The following is a 16390-nucleotide window of genomic DNA, read 5'->3' on the forward strand; positions in this document are numbered from 1 at the left end:
TTTTTAAAACACCTAACATATGAAAATGATCCATGTTTTTTCATTAAAAGAAAATAATTACAATAAGAAAAACAATACTTAAAAAATATATAAAAGTTACTAAAAAAAATGAAGACTTTTGTATATTTTAAGAAAACAACAACATTAAGTCTAGATAAAATAAAACAACAACATTAAGTCTAGATATTCTCAAAGTCAAAAGAAACACTTGATGTTCCACCAACTGTGTCAATCTTCTCTTCAAGAGATTCAAAGTGTTAGAGTTAGACACAGCAGAAGTAAAATTGATCGTTGAGCATTCTAATTCATTAATTTTGGTTTTAAATTAAGCATGCTCATAAACTAATAAGAGGGTTTCATAACATACCTTTGAAGAAACACTTAAATCTCTATTCCAACTTAAAATCTCCTCCAAATCTGCTAGTGAACCACCTCAAGACCTTCCCTACTATCCTTTCGGTATCTTAGATAGAGCTGTGGGACTCAAATTAAGCTTAGACTAAGGGAATTTGGAGAAGAAGATGACTGCATCACCATGGAAGAAGACCTTCTTCAACCTCAAGTTTTTTCAGCAAAAACCTTTCAAATGCATGCTCGATTCTTAGCCCAATCTTCTCCATTTATTGTAAGACTATCATGCAAAGAGGATTGCTATATGAAAAGCACCTCATGCTTAAAGATTGACTCAATAAAAATGGTGGAATGTGTGTGAGCTACTAGGAATGAAAGTGGAGAAATCCCACTTTTGGGATTTTTCATTTTCCATATTTTCTTCAAATTTATTTTATTAAATGATTTCCAAAATCAATTTTTTGTTTTCAAACATAAAATTTTAATTAATTTTACAAAACTAATTCAATAATTAATTTTCTAATAAAATTAATAATAAATAATTAATTAAACAATTTAATTAATTCTAATCAATTCAATATCAAATATTAAATTAATTTAACACTAATTCCACCATCATGAATTCTTATTCATGAATTTAATATTTAAATCATATTTAAATATTAATTGATTCTCCAATTTCGTTTAATTCCAAAATTAAACACATAATTATATCATATAATTACTAATTCCCTTAATTCTAATTCGAACATTTCAAATTAACTTATCACGCTACTCTAAGGCTAATCCATTTATGAGCTAGTAGGGGGACCTCGTGGACCTACAGATCATGGGCTCCAATGATACGAGATTAATTGGCTAAACTCTTTACACTGAATTAACTCCCATTTGTTAATTACTGGGTCACTCCACTAAAGCCCAGAGTTGCACTCCCCTTACTGTAGATATATTATGTCCACTCGATCTAACCATAATTAGTAAGTTAACCCTTCATAGGTTTTTCGTAATAACGGCTGGGTCAAATAGTTGTTTTCCCCCGAGATTACCACTTGTTCCTTAAATCCCATTGATCGTCTAATGAACAATTGGTTTGTGATCTGATCAACAAACCGAGCCCCCCTTGGGCTAATGAGAGGTGGGGTCCCTTGTTCAAGATTTGGAATCAACACTTAAGGGAACAACCTCTCCACTATCTCTGAAAGCAGGTAGGAGTGGATTCCATCTTGCACCCTATATTCCCAGTTATCTACCTGATCTTATCCCTGAAATAGAGATTTATTGAGCTGGAGCTGTTGAACCAACCCTCACCTATGCAAATCTACGGATAATCCCGAATAAACAAGAGTTCATAGTTAGCTTAGGATTAAGGTCAAGTTACCTAGGTCATTGCTTTGAAATAGTCAGTCTTAAACAGTAAACAACATTATAAAGTAAGAGTGACTTATTTCGTGGTTCGATCTTATACATGTTGGGTTTTATGTCCTAAAACTTGCAGTTTATAAAATGATAAACATTTTCTATAGTCAATAAACTTATTATTATACAAATTGTACACATGAAAGTCTAAATCCAATAAACTAAGACCCATGACTATTATATGAGTACTTGAACTTTATGAAGAGACATAAGAGTGGATCAGGTTCGAGTAAATAGTCAAAATGATCTATAGTATATGAATAAGGTTGAGTACTTTATTCTGGTAACACTATTGGATATGGCCTACTCTGTAGTTGTTACAAAGAGTTGTAAAGTGCTACATACGAAGTGATCTTAATTCGTACATGTTATGACATGAGGAGTGGAGGCGTATTATGTAATGAGTTTGCATAAGATTGGACCAAGAAATAAGTCACTCTTACTTTATAACGTTGTTTACTGTATAAGACTGACTATTTAACTTAGAGGACCTAGGGAACTCGATCTTAATCCTGAGCTAACTATGAACTCCTGTTTATTTGGGATTATCCTTAGATTTGCATAGGTGAGGGTTGGCTCAACAGCGCAGGCTCAATAAGCCTCCCATTTCAGGGGTAAGACTGAATAGATAGCTGGGTATATAGGGCAAGATGGAATTCACACCTACCCGATTTAGGGATAGAAGTAAGGTTATTCTCTCAAGTACTGACCCTTGAACAAGGGGCCCGACCCTCTCACTAGGTTGAGAGAGTTTTGGTTTAGTGATTGGATCACAAACTAGTTGTTCATTAGAGGATCAGTAGGAACTTGAGGAACAAGAAGTAATCTCGGGGGTAAAATAAATATTTGATCCAACCGTTATTACAAAAAATCTATGAAAGGTCGACTTACTAATCATGGTTAAATCATGTGGACATAATATATCTACAGTGAAGGGAGTGCAACTATGGGCTTTAGTGGAGTGACCCATTAGTTAGCGAATGTGGGTTAATTTGGTCTAATGAGTTTAGCCAATTAATCTCGGGTCATTGACGCCCATGATCTGTAGGCCCGCGAGGTCCCCCTACTAGCTCATAAATGGATTAGCTCTAGAATAGCATGATAAGTTAATTTGAAACGTTCAAATTAGAATTAAGGGAATTAGTAATTATATGAGATATAATTACGTGTTTAATTTTAGAAGTAAACGGAATAGGAGAATGTATATTTAAATATGGTTTAAATATATGAAGATGAATATGCATAAAAATTAATTTAATATTTGATATTAAATTAATTAATATTATTTAAAAATTAATTTATGAAATTAATTTTATAAAATTAATAAAATTTTCAGTTTTAAAATCAAAATTGATTTTAAAATTGGTTTTGATGGAAATTGAAAAGTTGGTAACATGCACAAATGGAAAAACAAGTTTTTCCATTATCCATCTTCTATTTGCTCACAAAAACACCATTTTCTCCTCTTCATTACTCCAAGCATGAGCTGCAACCCATGCAGCTATCTTTCTTGCATGATGGTCTACAATATATTGAAGAGATTGGAGTGATTTTGAGAGAGGCAATCGATAGAATTTTAGTTGAAAATTCGTGGTGAAGAAGGTGTTCTTCAACTAGATTGCTTCTGTGAGTACTTCCTAAAAAATCCCTTGATTCAAGCTTGTTTTGAGTCCCACAACTCAATCTAGAGCACCAAGAGAATAGTGGAGAAGATCTTGAGGTGGTCTGCAATAAGTTTTGGAGAAGGTTGCAGCTGAAGATCAAGCAAAGTAGTTATACAAAGGTATGTCATGAAACTCACTTGTTTCTACAAGAGCATGCTTTATATTTTGCCAAAATTAATAAATTAGAGTGCTTAATGATCCTTGCTTCCGCTGTTGCCAACACATTTCTACAATTCGTATCAGAGCATCATATAAGCATTCAATTCGGTTTAATTTTGGTGTGGTGGGTGTTTTTTCATGAGATATATGAAACTGATGCACTGATATAGTTTTTTAAGTTTTGGCATTTTATTTCTCTTTAATTTCTCAATTAAATTTATAATTGGCTCTTGTTTGATGAGCTTATATGTGTTCCCAAGAGTCTGTAATTTATTTGGAGTCATTAGATGTAAAACCCATGGCTATTCTCCTTAATAACATAGAATAAAGAGGAATTTGATCCTAGGGTACGAGTAAAAAGGACCCTAAAAGGATAAAAAGGAATGGAAAACTTTGGGGATTTAAATCCTAAGTAATGGAGATGTGATTAAAAGAAATTCCTACTATAAAATTTAACTAAGTGTTTAGGGGAGTGCATGCATTGGCCATAAGTTCTTGGGCAAAGGGGGGAAGTGTAATAAGAGCAACACATGCCTTGGAGATCAATTTATTAGGAAAAGGAGGTTTTGAAGGATAGTATGAGGGCTGAAGGGAGCCATACATCGAGCAGGCTCGGCCAGACGGCCAGCCATGCGTTGAGCAGGCTTAGCCAGGCGCCAGGCATGCGTCAAGCAAGCGCGTAGCGATGCCTCACCCGGTGATGCGTCTGAGCACCTCGCCCATCCTATGTGTCAAGCGGCCGAGCGAACATCCATACGCTGAAATGCCTCGCTTATGCGTTGAGTGGCTGAGTGAGCATCCATGCATCGAAGTGCCTCGCCTATGCGTCAAGTGGCCGAGTGAGCATCCATGCATCGAAGCGCCTCGCTTATGCGTCGAGTGGCCGAGCAAGCCTTGTAAGCAAACCCAGCTGCCGTGCTAAGCCATGCGTTGAAGCACCTCGTCTATGCATCGAGCAGCCAAGCGACCGATGCGTCGATGGCAGCACCCATGGGTCGATGGCAGCACCCATGCATCCATGCCAAGCTGCCGGCCATGCACCCACACCATGCGTTGATGCTAAGCCATGCGTTGGAGCCAAGTGCCTTTGCAATGCGTTGGGGAATTGTTGATGACTTGCACGAGGGGTGCATTGGATATAGGCCATGCGTTAGACTAGGATGGACGCATAGTGTTGGCTCTTGCGTTATTAAGGATTGCGATGATGTTATGTTGGAAGTTAAGGGCAACCAAGGACTTCCATGCGTTGGGACCATATTAGGTGTTAAAGATCAACTATGCGTTCTAAGTAGGCTATGCGTTGGTACCTTAGGCTAAGTTGTATGCCTTGAGAATCACCCTAATTGAAGGGAGTAAATGCATAGGAATGATGAGATCATAAGGAAAACGTCATCCTAACAAGTGGCTCGTTGAGAATAAACCTTCAGACTTAAGAAATTGAGGTGGAAGCTTGAGTAAGACATGCAAAATTGGTCTCATGCATTGGCATTGTAGAAGGGAGACATCCAGCACTTGCATGGCCCAAACTTGCGTTGGTAGACACCTCAAGCAAGAGGTGGAAGGGGCTATAGGTTGGCACACCTTAAGAACAACACTTGGGGAAGTAGGTGTCAAGCTTGGAAGGATCTTGGACGCCTATAAAAGGAGAGATGCCCCATTCTAAACCTTCACACCAATTCTTTTCTCAAAGAGCATAAAGAGAGGAAAAATACGAAGAGAGAAATTTAAGTGTGGGTCGGAGTTTCCAGCAAGGACGTGGAGGAGCCAAACTGTCTGGACAACAGCGATAGGCCAACTTCAAACCACTAGTTCTCCCAAACCACTCGTGAAAATCAGATGATTCTTGAACCAAAAGTTTCTAAATTAAGTATAGTTTCTGTGTGTGTTCTGCATCAGCAAAATTATAACTGCAAATCTGTAAACATTAAGGAAAACCGCGAGGTGCTCACCAGAGAAAAGACAGTCGGGCCAGGCGAAGTGAAATTGATCCTCAGAGATTTCGCCAAGGAATTTGGGGGTGAAACTTTAAGGTATTATAGTTAAGACATTTTCCTACATTTTGGAAGAAGGAATTGTCTTAAGATAAGGCCTGGAAGTGATAGTAATCTAAGCATCAAAACTGAATAGGATCTACTGGTAGAATCAGGGAAACCAGGTGAACTGAGTGACAAGTTCTCCATAACTTCATTGTGAGTGGTAAATTCTTCCCTTGTTATTTTGTGCATATTGTAAATTAATATGCTGTAGGTTATGTATGATGATTGGGATGGTCAGGGGGTCTAAAGACCTAGAACCTGAGTCCAGAGTAAATCCCTACAGGATGGTCAAGGGACTGAGGAGTCTAGTGTCTAAGCCTGTGGGATTGAGAATCCTTGAAGTGGGATGGTCAAAGGGCCGACGAGCCTAGTTTCTAAGCCCATGATAGGAGGAGCTATGTGCACATAGGCTGGTATTATTGTTATGATATTATGTGTTAAACATCTACCGTGTGTGTAGGTGGATTTGTGAAAGCTTCATGCTTTGTTGGAGGTTCACTTGGAAACCTCATGTGGGTTGTGGAAGATTTATAATTGTGTCACCACTCACTGAGCTTTGTAAAAGCTCATGGTTTATCTCTATGTTTATCTTGCAGGTAGCTGACGAGTCCAAGTTTCGGTATTGGTTAAGGTCTGCCACAAGTTGAAAATAGTTATAAATAAGACTGGTTACCGGGATAGGGTTTCCATGTGTATTTTATAATTTGAACCTATATACTAGTTTCTAATAAAAAGCATGTATTCCTTTTTCCGCTGCAAATGTACTAAAAGAAACTAGTAGTTAAGCTATAATAGTAATAGATTTTATCACGCCTCTCCACGGGCTCAGGAGCATGGGCTCGGGGTAAGGTGTGACATTAGAGTTGAAATTAAGTTGTAATTGAAGAAACAATTGAAGATGGCTGAGCTACTGTTTCCAATTTTTCAGCTTCTGCAAAAAATTGTCGTTGAGGTTCAGTTGCTAAATGATCGTCTAGTTCCAAACATTACACGATCGTATAGCTATGGTCGCCGGTCGTTGTGATGTTGGACGCTAGACAATCGTGTACCTGCAGGAGCTAAATGATGCATTGAAATGCTATACGACAGCACTATGTAATCGTTTAGCTTTGCATGGGCACTATACGATGCATTGGAAGTACTATACGATGGAACTACACGACTGTGTAGCTGCGGTGCGTGCTAAGCGATGCGTTGAAGTTCTATGCGATAGAGCTAAGCGATCATTTAGCTACGGTGCTAAGCGGTGTTGAAGTTCTATGCGATGGAACTAAGCAATCGTATTGCTGCGGTGCTATACAATGCGATGAAGTTATATGCGATAGAGCTAAGCAATCGTGTAGCTGCAGCGAACACTAAACAATGACATGAAGTGCTATGTGATGGTATTAAGCGATTGTGTAGTTCTACCCGAGAGCTAAAAATTGCACCATGCGATAGATAGAAGACACTAAGCGATCGTGTACCTCTGCCCAACACAAGGCGATGGCGTTAGATGATAGCCTTCAGCGTTGCACGATTGGCCTTAGCGAGATTTTGAAGTTGGACCGAGAGCAGTCGGTTCAATCGATTTTCTCGAGGTCCAATCCAGTTCAGGCTCAAAGGGTTTTTGGCTGGTCCGGTTCAGACTTATCCAGTCGGGTTCAAGATGCTTAGGTTCGATTTAGAGCGGTTCGAGTGGTTCAAAGATGGTTTTGAAGCTATTTGTAATAGTTAGGCTTCTATTTGCTTGTTTATGCCAAAACTAAAACCATACCAATCTGTGTTTAATTATTTATGCATCTGATATATGTTATAATTAAATAAATCTTATATGTGCATACAGTATGGCATTTAGATTTAAAATCCCACCATAGGAAGCATGTTACATGTATTGAAAATATGTTATAATTTATTATAATATATAGTATGCATGTTAGAGTTTCTTGTACTAATATAAGTGTTATATTAAATATTGAATGCCTTTATGTGTGTTATGAATGTTTAGTATGTCTAAAGTTTTATAAGTTGTTATAAAATTAGTTTAGACATTTAAAATCCATAAAGAACAACTGCATGCTCACGTAGGTTAACCACTTATTTTAGTAGTTAAAACTTATAAAATTTGGTTACAAACTCATATCAGTTCATAAACCTGTCTAAGGTTAGGGTACTTAAGTTGGCGGTTTACGGAACACCTTCTACATGGGGATTATGACCGAAAGATTGAGCATTGTTAGCTGATTTTATGAGCTTACATGAGTGATGTGAGTTAATAAAATGGTTTATCACTTAAACATTGTAGGTTAAATCCAATTATAAGCGTTATGCTTGGACAAAACCACATAGACTTAAGGTTATTTTTTTTAGCCAGAAAAAAAACCTAAGTATAAATCTACCCAATTAATATAACACTTCAGTGACAGTTAATAACTTCTATATGATAAAGTTATTAGAGCACTTCAGTGGGAGATTAATAACATATACGATACGTTATTTTTAGCTCTCACGTCTCTAAGAGCTCACAATCGAGATTTAAGCGATACTTCGTGTCACCCTGGGAGTGACCTCCATACAGAAAGTATTTTTTTAGCTTAAATCTAGATTACGGTGAATAAGGGAAAGTTGTTCAAACATAAATCAATTATTCGATATATAGATTTCAACTGCCACGTCTCCACATAGTTTACACCATGAGATTCATATGACACTTCGTGTCACCCAGGGAGTGACCTCCATACGGAAGGTGTTTGTATGAGTAATAACAAGGTAAACAGAGGTAGTTGTTTATAGTAAGTGGGCGAAGGATATGTGTCAATATATCCTGCGGTCTCTTCCATTAGTCTGAACCGTGAGATTTCTATGTTACGCTTGCTGTCGTTTTAGGCGGCACTAGCTAGTCGTTAACCGCGGTGATCCCCTCGGAGGGTAGTAACATAGGATGCAAAACAACCCAGGCTTCAGTAAAATGAATAGGGTCTTATAGTTCCGTCTTGGATATTGTCTTCTATTTCAGAGGCATATTCATACCGTTCTATAAGATCTGAAAATGGCAGGTCACACTTACAAGAATGACTAATTGTTAGTAAAGATCTTGACCGAAAACGGTAACTAAACGACTATAGGAATAAGAGTTATTTCGGAGACTATAAAAATAAGAGTTATTCCGGAGATAGTGTTTGGTCAAAATTGTTTGCTTTAGTGAAGGAGTATCTGACTGTCCCTCGGTAGCACGTATTCTGACTCACTAAAGTATCGTTGCAAATAAATAATGGTTTTGGGTACATTATTACTTTTTGCTAAAACTTGATTTTGGATTTAGTGACAATTTGCTAATTAGAATTTGTTTAAATTTTATCAGTATGTCGAATTCTTCTAGAATACTCACTTTCGAATTAAATAACAGTAAAATCAAATCAACAAACAAATTACTAGCAGTTGATTACACCAAAAGAGTTTTAATAGAGGATTGTCCTCTATCTCCCAACTCATCTAAAATTTTGAATTATATAGATGAGAATGCAGAATTCGAACAATAAGAGAAATATGATTTACTTGTTATCGAAACATGTTTAGTGGAAAATAATAAAATTTGGATAATTGATTCAGATGTCGCTAATCATGTTTGTACTATCTCCCAGGAAACAAGTTCCTGGAGACAGTTGATAGAAGGTGAAACAATCTTTAAGGTAGGGACCGGAGAGGTTGTTTTAGCTAAAGCAGTGGGAGATATGAAGTTATTTATAGGAGATAAGTACATTTATTTGAAAAATGTGTATTACATTCCTTCTATGAAAAGGAATCTAATATCTATCTCTTGTCTGCTAGAACAAAATTATAAAGTTTATTTTGAAAATGATGAAGTGTTCATCAATAAAAGAAGTAAACAGATTTGCTCTGTAAAATTAGAAAATAACTTGTATATATTAAAATTGACTGAGATTAAAGTCGTATTGAACATAAAGATGTTTAAAACTGCTAAGACTCATAAGAAAAGGAAAATTTCTCCAAATGCCTATCTTTGGCACTTGAGACTGGGTCACATAAATCTCAAGAGGATTGAGAGATTGGTTAAGAACGGTCATCTAAATAAGTTAGAAGATAGTTCATTACCACCTTGTGAGTCCTGTCTTGAGGGTAAGATGACAAAATGATCCTTTTCTAGAAAATGTCTTAGAGTAAAAGAGCCCTTAAAGCTGATTCACTCAAACCTTTGTGGGCCTATAAATGTTAGAGCGAGAGGAGGGTATGAATATTTCATCAGTTTTATAGATGATTATTCCATGTATGGGCATATTTACCTAATGCACCAAAAGTCTGAAACTTTTGAAAAGTTCAAAGAGTATACGGCTGAGGTTGAAAATTAATTAGGTAAAAGGATTAAAGCACTTCGATCAGATCGAGGTGGTGAATATATAGACTTAGAATTCCAGAACTATTTAATAGCACATGGAATCCAGTCTCAACTCACAGCCCCTGGCACACCTCAGCAAAACGGTGTGGCAGAAAGGAGAAACAGAACTTTGTTGGACATGGTTTGTTCCATGATGAGTTACATTCAGTTACCAAATTCTTTCTAGGGACATGCTGTTGGGATTGGTGTCCTAATTCTACCAGAGTCTCGTTGTTTTGTAAAGATACACATGTTCAATGAATAAAATAAGTGTTATTTAATTCTGACATTTACTCATGTCCAATAAACAAAGCTCCTTGGTTATCTTATGTGAAATTAAGCATGTATATGTGACATACAAGTGGATCACGCCTTAAGTGATAACCTAAATATGTCTGTAGTATAAGGATTAAGGTGGGATACCTGATCCTGGTGACACTACGGATACGGCTCGCTTTGTAGATGTTTGCAAGTATTGTAAACTGCTACAAATGGTAGATCCTAACCATTCATGTGGAGAAGTGGAGTGAGGGTGTCCTATACAAAGAGTTTGTATAAGACCTAGACCACGAGATGAATAGACTCTGTATATAATGCCGTTGATACTAGAGATTTGCATCTCACCTAAACGACCATAGGTGACACGACCTTAATCCTGAGTGTTTTGGGAACTCCTGCCTTTGAGGGCGGTCCTTTGATTAGTATGGGGTGGAGAGTCGCCAGATTGCCAAATCAACATGGCTACCTTTTCGGGGACTTGTCTGATCTAGGAGACTGGGAACTCAATCCACAAGATGGAATTCACTTCTTTTCCGAAGTAGGGATAAGTAGAAAGATTGTTTTCCCTTAAAGGCTGATTCGGGACTTGAACATAGTGGCCACAACTTCTCTTTGGAAGAGAAGACTCAGTCATAATAAAACTATGACTTATGTTCATTAGAGGAATCAGTGGTACTTAAGAAGATAGATGTAAACATACAAGGGCATAATGGTTATTGGCCCAGCTGTACTTACGAGCGATCTGTGAAGGGGTGTTCACACTGTTGATTGATTAAAATGGACACATAATATATCTGTGATAAGGAGAGTTCAGCTGTCGGTCTTTAGTGGAGTGCCTGACAGTTAACGGATTGGTGGATCTCGTGACTAAAGAGTTTTAGTCAGTTATTCACGTACCGTTGGAGCTTCGAGCTACAGGTCCATGAGGTCCCCCTGATAGCTCAATGGATTCAGTTGAGGTTCAATTCTTGATGTTGATTTGAAATGTTCAAATTGACAAGAGGTATTTTAATTATATATGATATAATCGGTTTGATGTATGAGATACATCTAGTGGAGGATTGATGTAAATGAGATTTACATTAAGTACCATGGAATAGAAAAAGAACTATGGTTTATATGTTTCATGAGATGAAATATTAAAACTATAGGTTATAAATATAGTATGATAAATTGGTTATCATTTATGTTTATAATAATATTAATTATTAGATAATTAATTCTTGTTCTTTTAAATAACGAAAGTAATGGGTGGTTATTGGATCATGGTAATCATGAGTTTTAAAGGAAAGTGGTTTCCTATTTTGAAAAAGGGTTTTTTTACAAACGCTAAACGTTAAAAGGTTTTTGAGTTTTCTCTCGCACAATAGAAACTCACGGTGCTCGTCAAGTAAATACAGATTTACTAAACAACGGTTGTCAAGCTAAACGATCGTGCAAAGTAGAGCTAAACGATCGTGCAATATTTACTAAACGATCGCATAGTTTTGCTAAACGATCGCTGGCCCAAGGTAAATGATCGTGTAGTACCTATAGGCGACAGACTGAGCTAAACGATAGACTATACGATCGCATAGCTTTATCTAAACGATTGGGCATCGACCTATACGATAGGTCTCCGCCATCTCCCACTTGCTTAGCCGTGTACGCGATCGTTGTTTCCTCCTTCGTTAGCCTCATACCAAGTCCGAACATAGCCCACCCTCTGGATTCTCACATCGAAAATACCATGGTCGCCTTGTTGGTGGTGTCAGACTCAACTCGACACCGTCGAGGTTTTTTGGAGGCCGTTCGTGTTGCGGAGGAGTTCGTGATCGAAAAGATCGTTGAGGATGAGTGCGAAGTGTTCGTGTGATGTTGCGGTCGTGTAGATTTAGCGTTTATGGTTGCTGATTGCTCGAACGGTCGCGCAACAGAGCATGGAGACGCATCTGCAAATGTGTGTAAAGTTTTCACTTACTGCATTTGTAGTTATTCATGCTGTAATTTATCTGTATGAATTTTATAACCATTTATGTTTGAAGTCGACTGTAAATGTTATGTTAATTCATGATTGTAATTTGGAATAGTCTTGTTCCACTGCTCATGGAAATCTCAGAATCCGATTTTCTTCAATTGGTATCAGAGCCAGATTCTCTAATATTCCAAATTACATATCTGAATTGAACACTTTTTACAATCGCGGTGGGTTTCTGCATTTGTAGTTAACTGTTTTTTGCATTTGTGGATGAATATGATGAATGTTTCTGGTTTAAATTGCCTTTTTATTAAAGCTTTCAGTATTACAAAGTGTTAATTGTAAGGGCCCCTGTGTTTTTAGGCGGAATTAACTTTGCAATCGAGTCTGTAATTCGAAAAGTTCGAGTTCGTCGATCGTTCGTGATGAAGCTTCGGCGCATGGCGATGCAGTTCTCAACGAAGAAGAAGACCAAGCATTGGTCGCATCGTGTAGCCTCAGGTAAACGATTGTTGGGATTTAACTAAGCGATCGTTTAGGTATTTTTTTCTAGACGATCTTGTAGTATTTTCTAATCGATCGTTTGGCTAATGCTAAGCGATGGGGTAAATCATTTACCATATCACGTGGCGTTGGTTGTGCGATCGCGTAGGCGTTGGAGGTAGATAATCGTAGTGGGAGCATGCGATGCTCGTCGTTTAGTAGAAGGCGCGCGCTAGACGATCGCATAGTTAGCAAGCTTCATCACTTAGTTACTACCTATGCGATCGTGCATATGCGATACGGAGACGCTAGCTAAGCGATCACTTAGTTCAGGCTTCATCGCTTAGTAAAGGTACACGATCGTGTAGTAATAACTAAACGATTGTTTGGATTTTTCTAGACGATCGTATAGTAAATGCTAAACGATCGGTTAACTCTGGAGCGCTGGTAAGCGATAGAACGAAATGTTTGTTTTATCATGTAGACGATCGGGGGATGCTTAATACACGATGGATGGTTGGAGAAGCGATACTTTGTCGAGTGGTTCAAGACCCAGTTCACCTGTTTGAACCGGAAACTCCTTGTCTTTGTAATAGTTAGCTTTCTTTTTGTGTTTTAAGGCAATTTTACCCGGTTCATCAACTTTTATTACTTATACATGTGATGTATGGTGCTTATATGACAAACCCACTATTTAAAGTGTTTGTCATATAGTTAAAAACCCACTTTAGGTTGTGCAATTACTCATGAGATCCACCAATGTGGATAAAATGAAAACTAAGTGGATTTCTCACCAATGTGCATTCTATTGAGATCCACCAAATGCCACTATTTATAGACAAAGTGGCAAGTAGGATGTGGATTTACATGGATACCAAGCATGAATTATTACCAGACACATAGATAATATGAAAAATGACAAATGACTTTTAGAACACTAAACTTTGGACATCTATTTTATGATATTTATAATATTCACAAAATAAATATTGGTTTAAAATAGTTTTTTTCTTAAGACATCCACCAAACACAAAATAAAAAATTACATCTCAAAATCTGACCACTCCAAAATTTTCTGACTTTTTCTCCACTCAAAATCGACCATATTACTCTGTCAAAGCGTGATTTATCCATTTACTATCTCAAGTTAGGTAAATTGATATCTGACCTAATTATATTTAAATAAAATTTTAATAAGAATATCAAAATCATTGAACTTTTCTATAATGTCAGTTGTTTAAATAGTTTCTCTCTCTCTCTGTTTTTTTTTTAAATGATCATTTGTATAAATTTAACATTTAAAGAAACAAGCCTATATTTAATTATTTATTAGCTATTAAAATTATTATAAGTAATTTGTTAGTCTTTAAAATATACTAGTTTTAAACATGTTCAAGTCATTGATATATGACTGGTCTAAAATAATTATATCAGATAAATAAAATGATTTATTTTCTGGAGTATCTTAAAAAATCATGACTGTGAAAAGTTGAGAGTTGAATATTGATTTTATATTTTTTTCTTTTTTATTTAATAGGAAGGGACAGTTGCAAATATAACAATCATGTCCAAAATATTAATATATATAAATAATGTAAAAAAATTACATATATGATAGGGTTTAGATAATCTATCAGTGATAGACCATATTGTCGGTGGGAGTCTATCAATAATAAACCTCATCGTTGGTTAGAATCTATCAGCGATAGAAAGTTCTAAAGTTCTATCGCTAATAAACTTAGCTGTATTTGTAATTTTTTAAAAATGTTGTTATACACTTAATTATTATTTCTGAAAATAGTATTCTTTGTAATTATCCTTATTATTACTACTACTTAGTGGTTAAAATTATCAGATTTTTCTAAAAAAAAAAAAAAAAAGAAAAAGAAAAAGAAAAAGAAAAAAACTGAAATTATTAGTGCTTTAAAGTGTTTTTTCCTTTCTCTTTTAGAATATAAATAATAACAATATTGTTCACATGTAACAATTTAGTTAATAAAAAGTATTTACTTAGAAGTTAAAAGTTTACTCTTTTACATTTTACAATGATTAACTAAATTGAAGATAACTCAATTGATTAATATATTAATAATATTTTCTATGAGGTGAAGATACAAATCTTCAACTTCTACATATTTTTTAATTATAACTAAAAAAATATTTAACAATGAGCTTCTAGTTAATATTTAAAAAAGAAAAATGAAAAAAAAAAAATACTACTTCATTGGCTGTAGCAATTATTGTGTTAGGTAGAGAAAACAAAATTCAGCCAATTATCGAAACAGATCAAACAATATTTTACAAATTTTTGGGAAATTTTTTTAATTCTAAAAAGTACAACCGAGTCAACTATTTGGAATTTACAGAATATGTAGATTTAAAAATTAAGAGATTAGAATAAAAAAATTAAAGGGAAATAGAATATTAATTTTTGAATTTTAAGTCACAAAGAAAAAAAAATCCTTATTAAAAGCAGATTCAGAAACAAAATTTTTAAAAGACGAACAAACTATCATACATTTAAATATCTCCCCATTGTAAAATAAAAAATTATCAAATTATAAGTTTAATCTCTAAATTTTGAGGTTTATTTGATCTAATCCTTTAGTTTTTATATATGTCATAAATTCTTAAATTTTTAATTAGATGTCTAATATATCTATGAATTTTAAAATTTGTATCTAGTAAATTTACGAATTTGGAAAAGAATTCAAGTTTAGATACTAAATTTGTAATTTTAAAAATTTATGTGAATAAGCAAATAGATACAAACTTAAAAATTCAACTAATAAACTTATAATTTAATGACAATTAAATCATTTCTCACTATTTCTGTATGTTATATTTTAAAACGATCCATTGGGTGCATAATTTAAAATGATTATATGATAACAACGAAAATATTTTGATTTCAGATATTAATCCAATTTTGTTCCAAATAATGAAAGAAAAAGTCAATTTCTCCCTACGTTTTCCTTCATTTTGTATTGGTTCTTAAGCTTCCAATAAAAATATAATTATAGTTTTTGTAATTAATTTCTTTGTAAATTATTTAATTTAAATATCATAGAAATATATATGAAAGTTTAAAAACGAAAAAATATGTACATACCAAAAAAATAATCAATAAAATGGAAACTAGAGACAAAATTAGGGACCAAAAAGTACTATTTTTCCTATTATTACTATACAACATAGCCATTGACTAAATATATTGAATAATTTTATCTATATATATATATATTGGATAAATAAATTATTACCAATGATATAGTAAAATTTTTATGGAGAAACAATAAAATATATCGACTTAATTATTCTAATTGTTGTCGAATCATTAATTCAACATTTTTGTTAGTCAATGATCTTATTTATCTTGAAAGGGTAATTTAATAATTGACTTTAATTAAAAACAAAGATCGTAAAATATCATTACACATAACCATTAAGGAAATAAGTTTGTTTAAGAATATGATGTAAGAATTTTATGAGATATGAAAGTTTTAATATTTTCTTGATATATTGAAAATCCACTAGGAATAAATTAAAAAATGAAACTTTTGGTTTATTGAATCATGTCACCCTCAAATTTGTTGGACCGAAGAGATTTTAATGAATTATATTACAACTTACTTTATATTTTAAAGATATATAAACTTTCAATTTGAACAAA

Source organism: Benincasa hispida, chromosome 1, assembly GCF_009727055.1.
Source record: "Benincasa hispida cultivar B227 chromosome 1, ASM972705v1, whole genome shotgun sequence".
NCBI classification, from domain to species: Eukaryota; Viridiplantae; Streptophyta; class Magnoliopsida; order Cucurbitales; family Cucurbitaceae; genus Benincasa; species Benincasa hispida.